General features: G+C 39.1%; 1 protein-coding gene across 1 annotated transcript in view; it reads right to left on the bottom strand.

The window, feature by feature from the left end:
- Window positions 1–23,518, bottom strand: part of GABBR2 (gamma-aminobutyric acid type B receptor subunit 2) — a 491,654-nt gene that overhangs the window by 41,545 nt on the left and 426,591 nt on the right. The window lies entirely within an intron of this gene.

Here is a 23,518-nt window from a genome sequence, read left to right as displayed (position 1 = left end):
AAAACTTAATACTGCTGAGGGCTTTGCAGCTTTCCATTTATTTTGAAAAGGAGATTGTATAAAAGTGCAGAATCAAGAGGACTTGCAGATTACCGGGACTGTTTGTATGAGGGAGAAGTTATAATTAAGACTCCGAGAAACGTGTAAGAACAACTCCCATTCTCTCTCGCCTTTTAAATTTTTTTTTTTATAACAGGAAAAAATCCCACAGCTGACGCAAAGAGCAAATGGGTACTAGCCACTATACTGTCTACAGTTAGAATATAGAGTAGGGTATGGTCCAACTGCTTTTTAATGGTGTACACTGTATAAGAACACAAGGTGCCTCTTGTATATGATTCTAAGAGATCCTGTTTTAGTTTGGTACCACAGAATCCTCCTGTTGGCTATTCTGCGGTGTGCGTACCTACAGTGTCTTTTACTATACTGAGTACACTGAAATACAGAAAGATATTTTTCCATTCTACTTTGAAACACTGGATCTGAACTTCAGCTAAACGAAGATCAACGCAGGCACAACTTTCTGTACCTGGCTGTCCCAGTGGGCTTTGCAATTTCTCTATTTGATGAATAACACATGTGAAATGTCTCATGCAGAAGTATAATGATTATTATATGAGATAAGGAAAAATCACATTTTAACCAACTGAAATGAAGAATTGTATGTGGAAGGACTTTAGAGAGATCTGAACAATTTCCTAAAGCTTATTCTTGCTGCCTCTGATGCTGGTATGAATTTTTCTATGGATTTCAGTGGTCACAGCATTAATCCACAGCTCAGTTTCTTCTGTCAGTCTTTTCGTATTGCCCCTGACCTCATACACTGTAAAAAGATAATGTAACCAACAAGGAGGTAGACACGGGGGAATAAAAAAAAAAAAACCCAAACAACCTTGTGCTACACACTGCACAGTCAAAAGATTTGCAACTTTCTTTGCAAATCATACAGTAGGCAAGACGTTAACAAGTAAAACCTTTTCTTACCCTGGAATTCTGTAGAAACCCTGAGCAGGAGAATAAAGATCTTTGAAAAAAACGGTGTCCTAAAATAAAATAAACTAAAACCCAAGAAGGCAATATTAACTCTCCCAGAGAGCTTGTGACTCCACCCTAACAGTTGCTGATGGCAAGTTCACAACCATTAGCTGAAGAATTGAAATGGCTGCAAACATTAAGTGGCATCACAACATTTAAGATGCTCTGGATGTTTGTCTGGGGATCAGTTAAACTGCCTCATTCTCCCTCATCAATGACAAAAGCCCAATGCTAAAATTTGGGTGCACTGAAAGGGAAGTACTCTTTCATGTCAAAGTCACAACCTGCTATGTTCAACATCATTTTTGAGTAGTATGAAGAAAAGTTCACATGACGAATCATTGTAATACAGCTCTGAATGTGTAACTGATGTATGAACAGCACTGTACTACATTTTTCTGAAATTCTAAACTACATGTGAGCCTGCTATAAAGATAATTTTTTTTTCCATCTTTGAGTTACAGTATGCCAACAGTTGCATCCTTTGTGGTCTGGAAACATAAAATTTAAGCTTGTAGTCATCCTAATGTCTTTTTTTTTTTTTTTTTCCTTCACAATGGGGAGTCAGCACAGGACTGTCTCTTCATCTCCCCAGTTCTACATCCTTTCTGCCACGTACTCCCTCTATTTCAGTTTTGTACTTTTGTGAAACAAGATATAGACAACGGAGACCTCCATTTGGTGTGATGCATGATGTCATGTCTTTTGTTTCCCTTGTCCCTGGACTGAAACCTCCACTCACGCTTAAGACTGAAGCATTCCACCACTTTTAGGCAACTATGAGTAATTAAAATTATTCCTTATTTTGAAGAATATTACCGAAATGCAAACTCCTATTTGGTCAGTGGCAGATTTTCTTTTCATTTTCACTATATGTTTATTCTCTAATGCCAATTTGCTTCAAAATTGGAAAGCATATGTCCATTCATTAATCAAAACTGAGAGACCTGGGCAGAAAAATGACAAAACGGAAAACATAATTTGTTTTCAAATCTGATTAGAGAGAAAGAAGTCGCATCATTTCCTTAGTAGAAAGATTGCCAGATTTTATAAAGCAATGATAGTTTAAAAAATATGTTAATTAAATAAAACAGTGTGTTCAGATTTTCTATGTGAGACAAGAAATTCCTGTGAAGTGCTCTAGGGGGAGCAGGAAAAGAGAGAATACTGATTGCAGCATCAGCAAAAGTGTACATGGAGCATCATTTGTTTCAAAGCACTTCCCAGATGTGCAAGGTGGTAGTATTTTCAACAAAATTTTGCATGTGGAGTTAAGCATTGGCAGGTAGCGGTAATTTTACAGTGAACTGATTTTGCTGATTGCTTACCGCTACTGCAAAATGGCATTCCTCTTTTACTGCTTTTAATTTGCCATTCTGTTTCTTCACTGATTTTGCATGAATTAACTAATCACGGAAAAAAGCAGGGTTAAAAAAACATATGATATTTTCTGATGTCAAAAGAATTTTTAAAAACGCTACAATTACAGCTGAATGGAGCACTTCACTGACCTCTCTAATCATCCACCATTTGTGCACTTTGTTACTGCTTTAGAGAGGATGACAACATAAATGCTACCAGTGATTATATATGTACTGGAAATTTGCCCTTTCCTTTTATAGAAAACAATCTAAATGCCCTTCAGATGTCACTCTCAAAAGCCTGACGACCTCCTATCTTGTGACTAGGCTGAAGCTTTCCTACCTCTTCTGAAACCTAATAGGGTTTCTGACATTGACATCAATTTCTGGAGTGTTTTCAGCAGTTGAACATAAACAGTTTAATCCGTTCACTTCATACAAGAGTTGTGTATCATCTCCAGTAAAATGCTTGTTTTACTTCAGATATGGTAGGTCTAGATAGCAATCCAAGTAAACAGATTACCTACAGAATGTTTATAACCCCTTTCGGTGCACGTTCAGATTATTATTAGTCACTTCTGTAGTTTTGCTGCCTTTTCATTTTCTTTGCTCTTCAGTCTGCCAGTGAGCTGGCAGATCCTTGTCGTAATAGGTGAGACATGGCTTAGGTGGGTACTGCGGGTACTGCCAGAGGGAGGAGTGAAGCTCAGAACCACCTGGAACCAGCAGGGAAATTTGCAGGAGAGACTTGCAGGGACGTTGACAGAGACTGCTGAGTGCCGCCTGCCTTCCTACACCTCCTCAAATTAACGGAGCAGCAATGACGCTCTTAGTTTCTTCATGTCTCTGTAGATTGCGATACAAAACTACATGCCCAGTTGTCATGGTTTGGGCCAGACCGGCTACTAAAACGAATGACAGATGGTCTGCCCAACCTCTCCCTTCGGGGAGAGAAGGAGGGGAGAGAAAGAGACTTAGGAGTTAAAAAGAAACTAGACTACTTTAATGAAATATCAATAATGAAAAGAAAAGATAATAATGTACAAAAAATGTATATACAATATATACAACCCTCATTGAGCTCCCAGGATGACGATCACGTCACCGGCAGGCACTGGGAAAGTCCCAGACTGGACTCAGTGACGGATCGGAGCTGAACTCAGGAACTGGATTCAGGAACACACGGATCGGGATCAAAGGAAGATGAACAGACAGAGTCCTCCTCGGATGCCGGCCGTTGAAGAAAGAGACTGACCCCTTTGATCCCTCAGCTTTTATACCGAGCAGAGGGCAGATGGGATGGAATGCCCTGTTGGTCAGTTTTGGGTCACCTGTCTTGTCCCCTCCTCCCTGCAGGTGGGACCCCACTGTGCTTTTCCATTTCCGACCCTCCAGCAGGGCAAACAACAAAAATAGCCAACCGTTGTTGTTACAGCAAGTATAAGCAGGAGCTTCTCCGCGTACCATTCCTTGGTATTAATTATAAACATCACGCCTTATCTCTGCTAGAAGCTGACACTGTCTGAAAAACATGCCATTAATTTCAGAGAGTACAGTTAGTGAGAAGAGGTTTAGCTGAAAAGTAAAATTACTGGACATAAAATTGTTTCCGTTTTACCTGAAACCAGGGCATTGATTTAAGCTGCTTTCCAGAGTGGCCCGTGTTAGGGAAGCGGAAAGGCAGTGCTTCAAGTGCAAGTTCTTTAAGGATCTGGCTCCACTTGAGTAAACAAATGTATGCAGCGTAATGGACAGCTTCCCTTGTCTCAGGCTAAGGTGTGGGAAGATAGGACAAACCGCCCTGAGGCAGCTGTGCCTTCTGGGCATGATGTTATTCGATCCACATAAAGAGAGCTCTTATCTACTTTTTTTCATCTATAACTACAATTTCTTAGTGGCTATTATACTAGCCAAAATCCCTTTGGAAAAGACCCCGTGCAGTGGAGAGATATTTGTATGATTGATAAAGTATCATTGACTTATTTTGTGTCTTTATTGCCATTCCTTCTCTATAGCTCCACAGAGGTCTTAAAAGGAGGAAGGGTCTATGTTCCACAAGGCATTTCATCCAGCAAACATCTGTGAAGAACAGACTGTGCCACCACAGAGTATCCAAAAGTCCTTGACCTTCCTGGGGTACTTCTTCTACGTGGTCACCTCTTCAGGTGCCGCTGCCCGTACAGCAGATGATCCTGATGTAGAGAGTGGCGGTGCTGCTGTGTAACGCAGCTCACGGGTAGACAGTCTCGGGAAGCTTTCTAAGAAACTGCAGGTATCCAGTGCAACATTTTGCCATTTCTGCAGCTGCGGTTTCACCAGTGAGAAAATCAGGACATTAGGCCCCAGTCCTTTCCAAAGGTGGATATGAAACATAAGGTAAACAGTTGCAGCTTCCGTTTACTAGGTTTAAAATAAACTGTGCAGTTCCCATAATAGAGGAAAATACAGGATCATACTCTTCTGTCGCACTGTTAAAATGGTCTTTATATACCATCCCACTCTTTGTTTTAGCTTCCCTTTAAATGGCTTCCATCTAACTGGCTTAATGACTGTATACTATCGCTAGTCTGCAGCATGAATTAGACATCTCTGGCATTTTAAATTTGGCATGTATAACAGTCATATGGAGCCCAAATGTGATTCCTTATCTGAAAATCCAGACTTCGCTAAATTGGAAGATCATCCGTGCTTCTTTTTAAATTCACTTCTTTTCCCCCCCAAGGATAATTATAGTTAGTTTATACTATAAATTCTGTAAGAAATTAAATTTACTCGCACGTTGTAACAGGCCCTCCTCTGTGCTAAACTGCATATTTGTATGGAAAGGTGTTCCACAAAAGGATTTAAAGTTTTCATATGCAGTGTGTTGTAGCCAGGCTGTCAATTACTGATGAAGAGAGAAAGAGAAGGAGCAGAGGCTGCCTACTTTTCAATTACTTAATAATCCGAGGGTATTTTTAGAGAAAAACAACTCCGATATGAAAACAAAATTTACCAGGAAATGGATCCCTTTTGTTTCATATATTTTTTACTTTGCGTAGTCATACCTCCCATGAATGCAAAATAGCAAATGTAGTACTAAGCTGGGGTAGCTCACTTGGAATGTCTTCCAATTAAAAATGTGGCAGGCAACCTAGAATAAAGGCTTGTTTGTCTTCGTTCATATCTGAGCTTGGGTTCAGATACATTACAAATCACATTGTAATGTAGCTCAACTGAGTACAAAACTGTTACTGGTTTCTTGCAGTCCAGTGACCAATTTCATTTCTCTTCAAGATTAATTGAGAAGTTTAGACATTTCTGTAATAGTCTAATGATCCAGGACAGTAACTGATTTAAAGACGACTTCTTCATGTATTTTTCTTTGATTTGGAGTCATGGAACAGAAAATCAGCTTTTAACAGGTGAGCATAGTACTATTACATATAGTGAGGGCTGTTTTCCAGTGCAGGAATGCAAGATTTTGTTAATAAAAGCAGGCTTTCAACTAAATAACTGGCCACTCTGTGACTCCTGCAAGAGAAATGAGAAGCATAAGGCTTCTCACCTCAGGAGAAGATAAGGACAAGATTCTGAGCAACCACAACGTTCATTGCATGCAGTGTGCATGCTTGATGCCCTCTCATGCAGGCCCCAAGGAGGAAATTATTTTAGACTTGAATTTAGATTTTTTTTTTTAAATTGTTTAAATAATGTTATTTATACTTGTAAAAACATTTACAATTTATGACTATGAATACGTAACCGCAGCAAGATAGCATGCTATATCAGTTCCCATCTGAAAACAAAAACTTTTCGTAAGGATGAAAAATTTAGAAATGTTAGTTTTTAAATTTTTTTACATAATCTGCGGTGGAAGACAAAGTTTTATTTCGTGGAATAGTTACAACTGCTTCAGCCCCTAATCTGTAGATTTACTTTGTACCAGAACAATGGATTAATGCTCATGACAATATCGGAAAGGGAGCTGTTGCCTCATTTCTGTAGATGAGGAGGAGGAGTCATATGAAGGTTAAGCAAATGGCCTAGGAAATATGAGAGGAATTCAGCCTGTTTTGCCTTACTTCTCTGAGTCAGAAAAAACATCTTTCTTTCTGATAACTGTGATCAATATAAAAATTCTCATTCCAGTTTTTATTGCTCCAGAGATAGAAGCAGTTTTCTACAGTAAATTTCCAATTAGAAATTAGAATTAGGAATTTCTAGAATTCTAATTCTATTTCTAAATTTTAATTAGAAATTCACTGGGAAAAATGTTGAAGAAAATTTTCTCTACTTGAATCTTTCTTTTTGTTTGGAAAAGGATCAATTTCAATAAATTTAATGACTTACAATGACATTTAAAATCCGTTTTGCAATTTTTTACGATGTCCTCCTGCAAAGTTATTTAAAATGAAAATGTGTGATTTTTAGATTGTGACTGACTTTTAAAACAGTATTTATTTATGTTAATGGTAGAGATTAAAAATAAATTACTGGCATTTCAAATTGATCCAAAACAACAACAAAAAATTGTCTCTGTGTTGTGTGAAAGTTCGAGAAACCTTAACTTTATTAGTTTGTAACAGAGAAGATTCAACCCACTTCAAATACAGTAATGAATGAGGCTAAGGATTGCTCTTGAAGTTTCCAATGGTTCCACAGTGGTGATGGATGAGTACTGCGGCAATGCAGGATAGCTGTATTACTTTAAACTATAACCCCATTGCTTACGCTCAGGAGGGAACCGTGCGGGACATCCGTCAGCTTTGGGCCCAGCGCGACCCTTCTTCCCAACCCCTCAACAGGAGTGGCTCCTTGGTGGTGTCCTCCAGAGGAGAACTGGCACAGAGCTACGGTATGAAATGTTTGAGGATGCAAGGTTTCTCACGTAGATCTGAATACACCCACCCTGTCCCTGTGACGCGAAGTAAAGGGTATCTTTAGGTTATCCAGGGTGATTACAGGGTATTTTCTGCTTCATTCATTTTCTTGCTATTCTGCTCCACGCCACACCTCAGTCTGGTGGAGTAGACTTAGGCATTATCTGGCTTCACCAAAACTTCAAAAATCAAACTCTTCCAACAGTTCAGAAGAAATCCTGTTTACATTGTAATGCCTAAAAAATCTTCATTCAAAGTGGTATTTTAGCATAGCATACATATGGGACGGTAATAGTGTAATGGTTGGCTAGCTAGAAATCATCAGACAATGAAATTGCATTTGCTGTAATACCAACATATACATGCCTGTTTTTTATCTGGTCACTTTTTTTTTCATTTTTTTTTTCCTAAAACATAAAAAAGATGTACCCTATAAGCCAAGGAAAAAAGTGCTAACACATTTTGGGGCTTCAAGGATATTAATGGAATTATTTTACATTACTCAGCTTGCTACAAATACAGAAATCAGGTCTAACTTTACAAGTGGATGGGAGCAAAGAAAGAAAGAGAGAAAAAAAAAGAAAACATGTTAGAGATAACCACTGTAATTCCGACTACCCCAAAGCAATAAGGTCTGGTAATACATTCACAGTGATAGCCACACCGCAATATCTTTAAAACAAACCTACTTTCTAGCTCCCCATCTGTCTCTTGTACAATCCCAGAGAGCATTAAGCATACACGCTGTAAGTTAGTGTGATTGAAAGATGATGAAATGCCAGAAGAGCTATTTATAAGCCCTAGTACTGTGAATGTGTCCATACATTTACTTGTCAAGAAAATCTTTCAGCGGCATTATTTATAACATCACTTTACTTAATGATTTTTATTTGGCTGCTGTGGTGCTTCATTTTTATTTAAATGAAACTGGTTTTTTGAGAGTCAAAAGGTTTCCAGAGATTTCTCGGTATTTTTATTAATATCATCCCCTAATCCAAGCCGTTTCATTTATTTGCATTAACATAAAATACAAAATAATAGATTAGACCGATTAAAGAAACCCCTGTGATCCCTGCAAACAAATGTTGACTAGCAATGAAAGGGAAAAGGCAAAATTCTCTTGTATCATGGAGGGTTTCAAAGAACTGTGACTAAGTTTTCCCACTCTGCACTCTGCGATCTCTTCAGTAGAAATTTTACATCATATTATTTCCTTGGAGAACGTTGCCCCAATTACACATCTAGGGACTGCATAATGAAACCTTTCTGCGTATGTGCATGGAGGCAGCGGGACAAGTGTTACAAAGACTTAATAAAGCATTCTTAGCAGTAGAACATGTGTTTTTCCTGGAAGGGAGGGCAAAAGGCCAACGTACAGAAGAAAAACAGGTTAGAGGAGTGAACACCTTTGTTATTACCAAGACCCTCCCGCGCTGCACAGATTCTTCCAGCTTCACAAACTGAGGAAGAGTATTTTCCCCTCCTTTCCTGTGAAGCTGCCCACAATCGTGGCTGACAAACTGGACTTGCAGTTTCTTCTAGCTTTTTCTTCCTTTCCTAACTCGATTTCCTGCTACGCTGGAGGCCATACCGGCCACTCTTCTTGGTGGCTGGAGCAGTTCAATATCTCTTTGTTTACGGTAATGGAAACAGACAGCGTTAATGTGGAAGTATGGCAAATGCATAATGGAGAACAGCAGAGCAAAAATGCGGAGGACAGCCAGAGACAAACCGTCAGGGTGGCCCCAACAGAAACCAAGGTAGAGGCCCTTTTTCCAGATAACTTGCTAGCGGGTAGGCTTTGAGTTGCAAGCAAGGATGTGACTTATCGTTCTTTCTGCGGCACTTTGAGAAAAGGATTTAGCACTTTTCCTGTAAATAAGCTGGATTTGCACACAACAGCTAACAGAATCTGTCATCGGTTGCTCCTCGCAACTAGAAAAATTCTCAGGTCCTCAATTGTGGCCAGATTTTTGGGCCAAGGAGGGCAACAATCTCACCTCTATAACTGTCTTATATTTTCTGTTCAGTGCTATGATTCCTTTGTTTTATGGATCCTGACAATATTTATTACTATGCCTATTTCCATTGCAGTGACAACAACAACAAATGGATGCTGTCTTCATGCAGAAAGTGAAAAATCCGTTCCCTAAGGGATTTAAAAACATACACGAGGTGTGGGAGAAGAGAGAGGCATAAAGTAGGGTTGTATGACGTTTTCAGAGGCAAATACCAGTGGAGACCACCAGCCCCCTGTGCAGGCAAATGGATAGTTTCTGGGCTGTGGCAAATAAAAATGATTACTTCTCAACATGAAGGACATTTAAATTTCCTCAACTATTCTTTTATACTCTCCAAAATGGTTAGATGGTGATCCATCAACCCTCTACTGGAGCATTTTGCTGCTATTGTTATGACTGCACTAAGATATAATTACAAAACCGTTGTATCAAGTGGAGGTCTGTCCTTTATTTTCAAAAATCTTTAATTCATAAATTAGGATTCATAATTAAGACTAACTTAATAAGTATATTCTCATAATTGCATCATAATAGCTGTAGCAGAGGCACCTACATCTCCTCCAAAGTCTTTCTAGAATTAGGTGATTCAACTTCCCCGTCACAAAAGTTGCTCTAAAATCAGCTCCTAATTTCTTGTTGACAATCAAATGTAAGGTGCATCTTAATATACAGAAATACATGGAAATATTTGTCTCCCATAAGAATTTTGAAGATTTTAATTTTTTTCTCCCACCTTGCAACACTAGTAATGTCTCATACCATCATCCAAAAACTGAATGGATGAATAAATAAATAAAGGTCAGGTCAACAGAAATATTTTGATTACTTCAAAAGATGTAATTTGTTTTTGACCTTTTAAAACTGTTAACCTTATTTGATATAACCTAACTCCATTTTGAAAAGAAAGGTCATTTTGAATCAAAAAGAGATTTTCTTTAGTTAACAAAGGTCAACAAGAACACTTTAGCACTTTTCTACCAATGTGATTCTGCATGGGGCGACCACCTTTTTCTTACAAGTATATAAATCTCACGTCTACTCAATGTTTTCTGAAAAAAATATCTCAACATCTAAATAAATATCATCAGTAATGATTGTAAATCCATCATCTCGACAGATTACTTCTGAAGATTCACACTTGATAGTATAGCTGATCCTATATTAGAGCAGAGTGACACCAATGAATGAACCACACATCTTTCCAACTTTTAATGGCATAATTATGCCAGCAAAGCCTGCAGACTGGAGGTACACTAAAGGTACACAGAGTATGCCTTCATCTTTGATAGAGTCCCACTTCAGCTGTGAAAGATGTAGCCCTCGGCAAACTAAAATTACTTTTGGAATCTTAAATCAACCCCTTTCCTGCCTCAAAGAAGGAATCTGAAATGAGGCTTAGGATTCCATAGTTACATTGGCATTACAGTTCAATGAAACCGTTTTGATAGTTGTCTCTTGTTCAGCAAAACACAGGATGTAGATTTCCCTTGCATTAACTCCAGTTTGAAATAAAACATCTCTTTCAGAAAAAAGATTCAGTGATGATGAACCTATATAACTCTTGATGAGTCAATTCTGTTGACTGCAAAAAATTTGGCCCTCATTTTGTTCCTCATTTCTAAAATGAATTTAGTGTCAGGTTCCCTTAGATCTTACTATGTTTTGTCTAATGAATTGAAAGGCTATGTAACAAAATTTTGTTCCTATGTTGGTATTTATAGATTTTTGCCCAGTAAACTCTTAATGTAGTCCTCAATAAGCTAAATATTGATCTCCTAGTGTTTTTCACTATGGACATGTTATATCTTTCTTTAACAAGTCTTATTCCTCTTCATTGGACCACTGGACCAGCATACCCAGGATTAATACCACGATAACACACAAAGTCAAGTTAGACCAAAGTGTATGTATGAAACCACAAATACCATAAAATCTCTCAATTTCTCTTTTCTCTATTCCAAATGAATAGAGAGAGGTTAAAAAAAAAAAAAAGCTATAGAAAAGGAAACAGATAATCTTGAAATCCTATTCACCAAATACTTCTCCTCATTTCATAGGAATAGTTGACATCAATAAGAACCAACAATAGTTGCACTAAGCTACCTTGAAAGTTACATGCCCCCAAAACACAAAAAGAATAGCAGTTACAGAGATTTTTGATTTTTTCATTACGTCTTTCTTCTACAAATAGCTGTTTCAGCGTTGCCACTTCTATTGACGTTATCCAGAGCAAAGCAGGTAGTCATGGGAATTTTTTCTTTCTCTCAGTTCAGTAAAACTTTTATGCAACATTTTTCTTAAATAATTTATCTTCTTTCAGCATCTGTCAGACCAGATTTCATTTAACACAAGTCTACCACACGCTTTAAATGTTGCAGGTCCTTTGCTCTGGTATACAACAGAAGAATTTTCAGTTGATAAGAAAGCAAGCCAATATGAAACAAAACCTAGCAACCATAAAATCCATTTTACATTTCCATAGAATTTTTTTTTACATTGTTAAGCTCCATATCATATAGTTGATTTTTTTTGGCTTTTGAAGCATATACTTGATGTGTATGTACTACAAGTAGATAACCCTGAACCTACTCTACCTTGCAATTCCTACATCTTCTTGACAAAAGTAGTATATTTGCTTATAAGATTATGTTTCAGTGAACTCTTGTATTAAAAGTTCTGGACGAGACAAAATGCTTATTTTCAAAACAAAGAATTATAGGAAGCATTGATCTGTAACCATTCTCTGATGCATCTTCCTGTTTTCTTCTATAACTAAATATACAGTGTATATCTATGGCTGTACATTTTTTCTCTTGTCATGTGAACTTTAAGTTGTCTTGGTGTATACAGATAATCTTACCTACAAGCATCTTCCCAATACAGATGTGTCAGATGACAGTATAAAAGGATTCTTTCAGGGTCTAGTATTGGCAGCAAAGCTTGTAATCTTGACTGGCCTTGAAGAATTCATTGAAGTGGTTATTTCTGACATAAAGTGCTTCCACCATCCTCTGAATCTATTCAACCTTTTTTTTTTAATAGTTGTACTTAGGGATTTTATCATTCCTCCTGTTATTTTTTTAGGAATGCCTATTACGTAATTTTATTTTATAGCAGGTGACCACGTGTAATTTTTCTAGAGCACTTCTAGAGCTGACATGAAAACCCTCAAAAACTCAGGACAGCCCCCGACAGCTTGCATTTACACCCAAATTTTCATTTTTGAGATCAAGGCATTGAAAAGAAACGGGGAGTGGACCGGTGCCTTTGTTCTTCCATACCATTCTTCACTGCTCACTGAAAGCCAGGCGGAGGACGAGATAAGCACAGACAGGCAGGCGGTATCAGCACAAGGGCAGGAAGGTTTCTGTTCAGGAAAAAGCAGCAGATTTTTGAAAGGTGACGGTGTGAGCTAGGTTTGTCTGAGTTGGCGTTCACCTCCTTCGCGGTATCCACCTGCAGCCACTAGCCTGTCACACATTTCAGGACAAACCTCTTCTGTTTGAGCTACCTGAGCAATTATTACGCTGTCACCGTATCCCCTTTAAGATAGCAGTGTTACGAGACTCTCTACTGGGCTGCGTGCTGCAGTGCTAGAGGACTTCCTCGGAGCAGAACCAGCCTTAATAGCCGGGTAAGACTAAGCAGCAGTGCTATGGCCTCAGGAAGTCTCAATTTTGCTGATGGGCTTTGAGAAACTAAAGAAAGAGCAGAACGTTCTGCTACAGAGTTTTTAGTTGATCTTTCCCGAAGTAAACCCACACTGAGGATCTCTGGAGCAGCTATGGCAAGAGGCAAATAATCCAACTTGGCAAGGTTAGACATCTTATCTCCTCTGCTGGAAGAAGCTTTCCTTTCCAATGAGGAACTGAAGCTCATCTGAGGCTTGGAAAAGCATCAGTGGTGACAATTCTTGATCACTTGGCTCTGTATTCAGCAAAGCAGACTTTTGGTAAAATAATCCGGAGATGAAATAAGAGTTCACAAATACATCAAGGATAGAAATAAACCTTGAGAGAAATGCTGAGATGTGATGGAACAAGGGAAATATTGAAAACTTAGAAGACTGAAACATCAGACCAGTTTGGTTCAAGAAGACTGAGGGGAAGAAATGAGATGGTTGTGAAAATATTCCCTTTTGCCTGCCAAACTAAGAAGAAAGGGAGGAGGAGGCTAAAGCAGAAAGTGTCCAGGCTCCCCCTAAATAGCATCTCCTTCTGCCACTCTCTGCGACAGCTACTGGGTAGGAACTGACTCAGCATCAATCCCATACACAGTCCCCCTGCTAACATATATAAACAAAGAATAGAAAATAATTCTTTCCATATCTTTTGATGAACTTTTATAAAGGTGATTTTTCCTTTTGAAATGTGTTTGCGTAAGTAAATGTGTATTTCCATGGCAACAAGGCCTGGTGTTCCCACAATCACCTTGACATTACTTTATGAATACATCAGGCATTCAATACCAAAAATTAAACAATAGCAATTACTGGTTAGAAATGGAAAAATGCTTTCTTAGAAGGTGGTTGAAGGCTATGAAATTAATCTCTATATGAATTGGAAACTATATTATTTTAGCAACAGGAACTCCTATGGAGGCAAAATACAAATGCAGTGTTTTGATCTTGACTTAACAAAACCAGTGTTGATTAGCTCAAGAAATATCCATCCGATGTTCCCATCCAGGGAAGAATGGACAGGGAAAGACATATGACAGTTTTTCATACACTTGTTTATGAATAAACAAGTGTTTATGAATAAATAAGTGTATCCACCACTGAGTAGTGCTAGGATATCATCAATGGGATGAAAAAATGTAAAAATTTGAGTACACTGTGATTTAGCTAACCTGTTAAACCTCCAAGATTTACAGATTGCGTAGAGTGAAAAAGTAGCATGGTTTGCTTGCATACAGTTTAGGGATTAGAATGTCAATTGTCCATGAAAAATTTTAAAAGCACCACCAAAGTAAAGTTGGTTCAAAGTACTCATACTATTCTTTTCAGGAAAAAAAAAAAAAACAAACCCAAACCAAATTCTTACCTTAAATTTCAGATTATTAGAGTTTTCCTGTTTTTACTTGGACTTTTTATCAGAGTCAAAAGTTACATGAACCCATTCCATACAGACAGCTTGTGATAGCCCTCCTCAATGAAATAGTACCATATTCTACAAATAATTCTGGCTGTAGTAATTAGGGCAGCACGTGGAATAAAGTGTAAGCAAAAATGAATACGGATATCTGAATCTAGCACTTCAAAAGCAGATAGTCCGCATTACCTAATTTGCATGTTAAATAGTACCTTAGTGCTGTATGAGCAAACTGTCACAATCTGGCCCTATGCATTTAATTTTTTCTGGAAGCATATTAACTTCTTATTGTTCTTTAAATACTTCCCCCCCCCCCGCCCCCCAAAGAAATAAAATCTATGGTATCTCGATTATTATCTCTGCTAATTATGACTAAATAAAAGGTTTTAATTTTCAGGGTAGTGTATTTAAATACACTTTTTTCAAATACTGTAACAAATATAGTAGTCACAATATGCAATTTGGATTGAATCAAGCAACAACGAATCTAAACGTTGAGATATACATTGTTCACACATGAATCAAATCAATTTGACTTGAGGACCAATGTCTCTTATGACAAGCAATAACAGCTTCCTCCAATACTCTCTGGTCTATATTAGCTGTGCAAATATGTTCTTTTTAATTAAAAAGTATATTCTCCTAACGCAGATGTTATAGTTTAATTTCTATTCCCCACATATTTTCACAAATATGACTCCTGATTCTCTCTTTAACGGACCCTATGTTTGCCAAAATATTCTCGAAAGAATCCAGTAACGTTTTAACTCTGTGGTTAAAATCATTTGCCTTTGCCACAGGTTACAAAGGCACAGCATGGATTTTACAGACTGAAATTAAATCTACCAGGTACCATTTGTTGCTTCTGGATTTTTTTTTGCCAGAATATTTTACTTGGTGGAGAATTAATGTAAACATATACCTGGAATCCCCTGATCAAACACCTGCCTACATGGACATAACAGTATCTTTACTGGCATCTCCTGGAACAGGATGTGGGGTTATTTGCACACGGGAATGGCTATCTTCAACCCTTAGCATTCCAGCATTATCTAAATGAAATGATAAAAATAGAAATAATAAAATCACAGATGAAGGAAAGGACTGAATACACTTTTCCCCCTATCATAGTGCCACTTATTAACAAATGATGAACACTCACATCTGTACAAAATACTGTTTAAAATGGCTACAAAAGACAGGCAGGTGCAGGCTGTGTTAGCAGAGGAACTTATTTTGCATGTATGGACAGTGGCAAACAAGCAGGCTATGATGTTATTAAAGCTATCCATTAATCTGACTGTCCAGCAGGGTTAATATGTCTTTACCAAAGGGTGCAAAAGGATGCATTTTTCTAGCTCTGCAGATAAGAGCAATTCAGAGTATATTATGACTTTGGATCCAGTAGCCGAATCTAAAAATCGATTGCTGTAGTTGTTCATTCTTGTCACCCAGCTGCCAAGGCGAGGAGAGCGCCTACTCTAGGTATAATATGCCTTCCCCAAAGTGAATGGGAATCTTATTTTTCACTTCAGCGTAGTCGAGACTACGCCTGTGATCTTTCGCGTGTTTCAGGCTTGACAGGGTTCCTGCAACTGCAGCTACTTTGAATCACCATCTGTATCATGTCCTGGGCTAGGCACGCTATTCAAACAAAGTCCGCTAGTCTGAGTAGCCATCAGTGGGTGGAGCACATTAGGCACAATTTGGAGATCATCAGGCACACTTTTGGAGCACACCTTCTGATTGAGTTTCGCTGAAAAGGACACCAGTTCTTGCCTTCATCTCTGAGAGCCATTCCAGAAGTGCATTCCCAAATCAAAACGCTGATGCAGACAGACATAAAGTTCCTGGGGGAGGGAAGCCACTTCATATCGTAAGTCAAGACTTAGATTAAACTGAATAACTTGCATTATCAAATGAACACGTGTGTATGTGTGTCATATAGTTTCATATGGCATTTCTCTGACATGGATTTTATGTTTGGTTTTTTTTTTAAAAGAGGAAATTGACATTTAAGACGCTGCATGTTGAAGATTCAGAGTCTCTCTTTTAATTTGCATTAGAATGCTGAACTATAATTTAACAAGAAGATCAAAACAGAAAACCAAACCACCTCACAAAAGCTGTCTTTCAAGCACGTAGAGATTCAGAATGTTTCTGTAAATTGCAGCATTCAGGCTGATTAGACATTCTCCACGACAGCATCACCGCAGACAGAAACCTGGAGGGGTTTTTTAGCTATACCCTCACTCTAGATCTGTGTCAAATAGTGATAGCATAGTTTCTTGTATGGTAAGCCTGATTTGTGAGGGTAGCTCCTAGGTACTATAATACAGACCACTAGTCATCCTTGGCAGTTCCTTAGAGGCGTTGCATCCAACCATTCATTTTTGATACTGTAATATACGCAGGTATGCCTCCGCATGTGCAACAAGCCCAGGACTTACCGAAGATTATCAGCAGAGAAGCCACAGTATGCTATCTTCTCCTTACTGCATAGAGCTTACTCTGCCAACAATTTGAGCACCTACTAAAAAGTCTGGGCTCCAAGGATTCATTCTTAAGGCCAGAAGAGTGTCTTGTGAGGGAAATGGCAATTTTTGGAGTAACATGCAAAGTGCATACTTTCAAATCCTCCAGTTACGTCAAACCCACAGTGCACGGAGAATAGAGGTAAGGAAGTGGAATTTCGCACAGTGTGTTTCCTGTCTTTTTAGCTTTATATCTACGCCTTCTGAAGAACATCTGCAGCTCAGTGGACAGACTGTTGGCAGGGTGACAGAGTATCAGGCTATTCACGTATTCCATCTTCAGAGAACCAGGGAATAGCTGAGGTAGGAAGGACCCTCTGGAAGTCATCTTGTTCCCTCTGCTCCAAACAAGGTCAGCTAGGGTCAACCGCATACCAGGATCTTCTGTGGTGGTACGCAGGGCCTTTCTAGAAGGGACTCCATATTCAGCTTGTTTGCCCGAAGTTGGCCAAGCTGTACTGCTGCAAGGCACGACAGGGTAGTTGGTGGCATGATTAGCTCAGGCCCAAGTTTCTGACTTGTCCTGGAGTTTGCATAGAAATACTTTGGTCTTCAAGTGTGAGCTTTGGTCTGCACTTAAAATGAAGTGTAGATAGGCCAGTGGAATATTCCATACAGAGATCCACAGAGAAAAATCCCATGTTTTATCTTCTGCTTAGTGTTCATGTCTATGGCTTTTCCCCTAACATATGTCCCCAATTCCCAAAGTGCTGGGTATATTGAAAATTTATGCATGCTTTACATTTAATTTAAGCATTTCCATAGCAACTGCTAGACTTCAGGATGTTTTACTTTTCTCCCAAGATACAGAATATACTCTTCTCGGAACAATTTCCCAGGTTGTGTTTAGCCACATTCATATGACTTTCTACAATTCAATTTTCAATGAAAATTACCATATCATCAACCAGAAGCAAGAGTTTTAACAAACAGATTGACTTTTGTGACTTCTTCCATCTCACTCTGCATTTAAACAAGAGGTTTTGCAACAAATGGAGCTAATGAAGCCTGATTGCTCAGAATCAGTGTTTCTGACTGACAGATGCAGAGGTTTAATAGGGTCTAAGTCCCAACCTACATGTTCTTCACTCTTGGAATAGATCAAAGATGTGTCTCCCCCTCCTTTCTCTCTCCTTCCCTCTCCCTCTGTCTTTTACACACACGTTTTACTGTCAGGAGAGCCTAAAGGATGAACATGGTTACCAGAAGCCTAACATTCAACCAGCATTCATAATGACACAAAGATAGGTAAAACAGACATAAGACTCTCTGTACGCCCAAGTCTCGAACAAAATGAAAGGGATTTGAGGTGATGTGCGGTGGACCTAGCAGTAATGAATTGGCAACCCATACTTCTGTTACACCAGAAGCATGGGTGACCTGGAACCACTTTAAAAAACAACAGATATTCAAGTAGGAATAAAAAACCCAATATAGGTAAAAAAGGAAACACATACACAAATAAAGGAAAACAGGGGAGGTATGGGAAAGAATATCTTCCTTGCAAATTTTCTCATCTGCATTTTGTCTTTCTAAATGTCAATTCTGGAAAGGATTCCATAATTGCAAGCTATTCTTCCTTGTCCCTTTGCTGTGACAGTAACAAACTTTCAGCATGTCTGATCGCTGATACAGCGTGCATCTTTTATACTGGTATACATCCATGAACACTCAGCATAAAGCACAAATCTAATGGCGAGTGGGCGAATGAAGAATTTGAGTTTGCCATCAGGTTACGCACACATTACCTTCATTTTGTGCAAGCAGTAATGCCTAAGCCAGGTGGTGAACAATCAGGCTTCCCGTCCCATCAGGCAGCAACCTGACGCTTTACTTGCCTGATATGTCACACAAACCTGAGCTGCTATGTAAACAGCAATAAATAACAGAGAAGTGGGTGGTGGCACATTTGCATTTGCAACTTGCACATTTCTTCCAGTCCCGTCCCTTTCATCCTAGGAAACAAGCGAGGCAGTAAAGAGAGAGGTACTCTCAGGATCCTGGCAGGCTCCAGGATATAACCATCAAATAAATCAATTAATTTAACCCTAATGTAATTATCTGCTTTAGATGAAGGGTGATTTTAGCTTGCTAAATTCACTTATAAGATCAAACAGTTATCCTAATAAGTTTATACTGTTCTAAAGACGATAGTATTCTCAGCGGCCCTGGTACAACTCCAGTGGCTTGAGTGGAGCTGCTATACACTTACAGAAATGAGAGCAGCTTTCAGTCAGGCAGCAAGGATTTGATTTCCAATTGAAAAATAAGTCTTCAAAAATAAAGCCTGCCATTACATTTAAACGGTTGAGGGACGTACAGTGAGCGTGTATCTGTAGCACTGAAATTATGCTCCATTTATGGATAGAAATTTCAATAAAAGATTCAAATCAAAGCCATTTCCTCCAGTTTCCACGCCCAACCTGTTGTAAATTCCAATGTCCTTGGAAGAAAGGACTATCCTAGCAAGGACCTAGGATATTAAATGTTACAACCTAAAGATCTGCTGTTTTTATTTTTTTGTAAAAATGAGGAGGAACAATGTCAGACAGGGATTCATAAAAACTGAGCACCTGGTTAAAGGGATGTGATATTTTCAGCTCTGGATCACGGAAACAGGAAGGCCAAGATACTTTTCTAAGAAATGTGATAAAAACCAGGAGAAAAATGTATAAATGTGCATCCTATATTCCCACGGGTTATTAGACTAAAGAGGCTACCGCTGCTGTGGTCTCTGTTTTGAGTCCTCTAATGCAGACAACGTGCTCCAAGAGTGCAAACAGAAGATCAGATGGAGGAGTGCTCATCCCGTGGACCCTGGCAGACGTGGGGGAGCCCAGCTGCTCAACAGCAAACAATGCTTAGGCAGTTCTCCCCTAGAAATGGCACTTTGGCATCTGAAAAGTGTAAGAGGTAGGATTTCAGAAGCCCGCAAGGAGAAGTGGCAACTCTACTGAGGTTGTGAGAAGGTTAATTTGCACTTAGGTGCCTATGAGGCATCTAAGCAATTAAGAATTTAGAATAATTTGGGGTCTTGGCTCTGTATTCCCACATACCTCCTGCAGCACTTTGGCTATTGCTGGCCTTCCATGAAGAGTGCACCACCATGCAACAAACACTACTGCCAACTCACAACCAACGTGTCTGCTGCCACCAGCTCCTTTTCTTCTGCTTCCCCTGCCACTGTCCATCTTGTCCCGAGGAGATCCTGATCCTTAGCTCTGAACACTTTCCAGGCAGCTAATTAATCTAATTCCTCGCACCCCTGGCATTTGCGGGCACGTTCTCTGTTTATGATGTCCTTCCTTTCTGGTGGCGGAGGTGAGAACGAAACAGCCAGGTTGCTACAAAGGCTGAGAAAACCTGGGAAGCGCCAGGGAGGCAGCCATGTATGGCCTCGTATGGTCTGGGGCAGCTCAGCCTGTGGGAGGCCGAGCCACAGGCAATCCTTTACTTGTGGCACGTGGGAAAGGGACACAGCTGTCTGAGAGAAGTCTGTAGCAGTAAGACTACAGAAACCTGGTAATAATTGCTCACTGCATCCACAGCTCCTCAAGCCAAACAGAAGGTATTATGTTTAACTTCAAAAATACACGTGTATTCAGCCCACCTGAAACACAAAGTTGGCAGGTTATATTGAAGGCCTCCAATCAGAAAAAGCCTATTGAACGTATAATACCAAAGGAGATAAATGGCAACTGAAGCTAATAAATGGTTAATAATGTATTATTTCAGCTATCCACACATAAACTGGTCAAAAGTCACACTGGGATAAAGTTTAGAGAAGAAATTTCTTTACAAATTAAATTAATGCCTCAAGCAAGACCTAGCTCTGAGTACTGAGAAGAAAGCAAATCTCAACCCAAAAAAATAACTTCAGCTAAAATGAATTTGGACATTATTATTCTGAAACTATAAAGGCTACACAGATTAACAGTAAAATAACCAAAGGTAGTAATTGATTTAATTATTTCAGTTCATGTTTATTTGCAGCTCAGTTCTCAGTCCTAAAGCTAGAAGCAGAAGTTCGTTTTAGCAGTAACTAGAGTTGAACCTTAAATAACAATTAAAAGCAATTTCCTTGGAGGAGAATAGATAAGGATACAATGCAAATCCTATTTATATCTATCATGAAAATTCAAACCCATCTCAAACACAGCCATTAGAACACGAAGAGCAAACGGGTGTATAGACACAGGAATAAATAGCAGGCAAGTCTTTTAAATGTGTTAGATGGAGGACATTTTATGAGACTATTCTCACCAGGACCAAAGACAACAAAATAGAACAATTAAGGCAGAGAGAACTGTCACAAAGATGCTCAAGGCTGTATTTACAAAGGGGACAGGAGTGCTGGGTTTCAAGGATGCACACCCATCATTTTGCTATCACTAGTACCTGTGGGGCAGGACATCTCTGTAGGCACCTGATCCCTGTGACACCTCAGTTTCCTCTGCAAACGTTTCTAGGAGGCACCTCCCTTTCTGCAGCTAGGTGCACGCATGGCACCTCAGGACATTTGTTTACCTGTAGCACGTCTTATGATCAGCCTTAATACAAAATGTTTCCCAACTGGCTGACTTGCGGGACCTGATTTGGTAAAGCTGCTTAGGCAGTACCTATCCCTGTGTAAAACACAGCTTGCAGGAAGGAAGGGGAGGCATCCTTTTCCTCTTCCCTCCCCCCATCCTAACTCTCCTCTGTCAGGATGGAGAAGAGGTGGGCTCCAAACTCTATTCTACCTCATCAAACCTCATTGAGCACTCTAACCTCCTGGGGCCCAAAGTGGGAACAGAGAGCACAAGAGAAACCTCCTCACGTACCCTACACCTTGATGCATAGCTGTCAACCGGAGGATAGCTGACGCAGAAATAAGGCACTTAAAAACCTAATTTGGGGTCAGAAATCCTATTAAGCGGTGCAAGCTGTTCTCCATGTGGCTGACCAGCGGTGAAGGAAATGGGAGGAAGGCAGGCAGCTAGCCAACAGCAGAGTATGCAGATTAGGAAGGAGGTCGAGAAATTTTGAGATGGCGTACTGGAATAGGGAAGTCACTGGCCATTGAGTGTCTCTAATCCTCTTCTATTTTTGGCCTAACATTTCATTACACATGGCACAGAAATCCATCCTGCCAGCTGTTTTTCTGGCTTTGAGGAGAAAAACAAGTTCAAAATGTGGTAGAAGTCAAGATAAACTAAACACTTATTGACAAATCACTGTATGACTCAAATCACCAAGAAGGTAATGAAATAAAGAGGCGGCATGGTCGTCAACACTCTGAACTACCATCAACAGATCTCTTCATACTTTTAAAATAATATTATCTCCAATGCCTGCTAGTGCACAGTAAACAGTTTCTTCTAAATGGGAGTAATGCTGTCATACATCTATATACTAGTCATTTTTTGAAAAGATGGTGACAAGAAGATGCGTACGTACTACCTACATTGACTTTTTGAAATAATTTGTTCAATCAACAGCCAGTGCCTTTAATTTGTTTCCTGAGAATGAAGACAGCTTCTACAGCTAATCCTGACTTTAAGTCCTTAATATTCTAATCCTTCTCATACATGGACAACATTTGATTAGGTGTAAGCTGCATTTGATAGAATACGAAACTGCTCAATTATCTGTGTCATCATTCAGTTGGCTGGCAAAAAAAGATGAGGAAAACCATGTATTTTTCATAGGAATGTTGTAAGAATGACAAGAATTATCACAAAGTCATTTTACCATTCCTCTTCTTATAAAGTAATAAAAAATGATTCCTTTTGAAACCTCCGTATAGAGTGAAGAAATGGTACCCTAAAATAGAGGGTTTTTAAAAATAAATATATCTTTTATTGAAATTTTCCCACACCCAATCCCAACAGCAGAGTACCTCCAATGTATCTTGAAGAAAAGAATGATTGTCCCAGTTTAGTGATGGGGAATTGTGAAAGTGAAGGATTAAATGGATTGTCTAAAGTCACAGAGGCAGTAACTACACTCCAGTGGACCTAACTGGCATCCTGAGTTAGTTATCAGACCGTTGTACCATGCTACTACCCTGCTTATCAATAGCTTTGATTGTATTTTGCACTGAGCATCACAAGATATCACTTGCACCTTTCTGCAAAACACTTTTTCATGGTATAAATGACAATTATTGAATTAATATCAAGGTCAAACCTGGTAGGAAATGAAGTTTCAACCTTATACTTTGATACCTGGAGTGTTTCTGAAAACTGGGCGGAGGGGAAGGAAGGATCTACCCAGAAGTGCCATGACAACATATAAGCAGCACAAACTTCTGCCGTGGTAGCAGAGTCGCTTCATTTACATAAAGAACTGATTTATTGCTGCTAGTAAAAAGCATTTCATTTCATTTAAGTGGACTTTAAATAGAACATTACAGAAAAAGACAGGTCTTTATTGCTATTGCTATTTTGAAGTAGTGCTCATCTTTCACAAAGACAGGTGTGAATTTGTACTTTAGGACATAATTTCTCTCAATGTTTTTGCATTTTTTAGGATAATTAATACATCTGCACTGCACCACAGCAAAGCCAAAGGAACTGCCCGGTTAGCTGCTTCCAGAGGTGCTTTGCAAAGTGTACAAAACTTACTAGC

Source organism: Larus michahellis, chromosome 2 (genome assembly GCF_964199755.1).
Source record: "Larus michahellis chromosome 2, bLarMic1.1, whole genome shotgun sequence".
NCBI classification, from domain to species: Eukaryota; Metazoa; Chordata; class Aves; order Charadriiformes; family Laridae; genus Larus; species Larus michahellis.
Note: the sequence above shows the minus strand (reverse complement) of the source record. Positions and strands in the feature narration are given on the sequence as shown.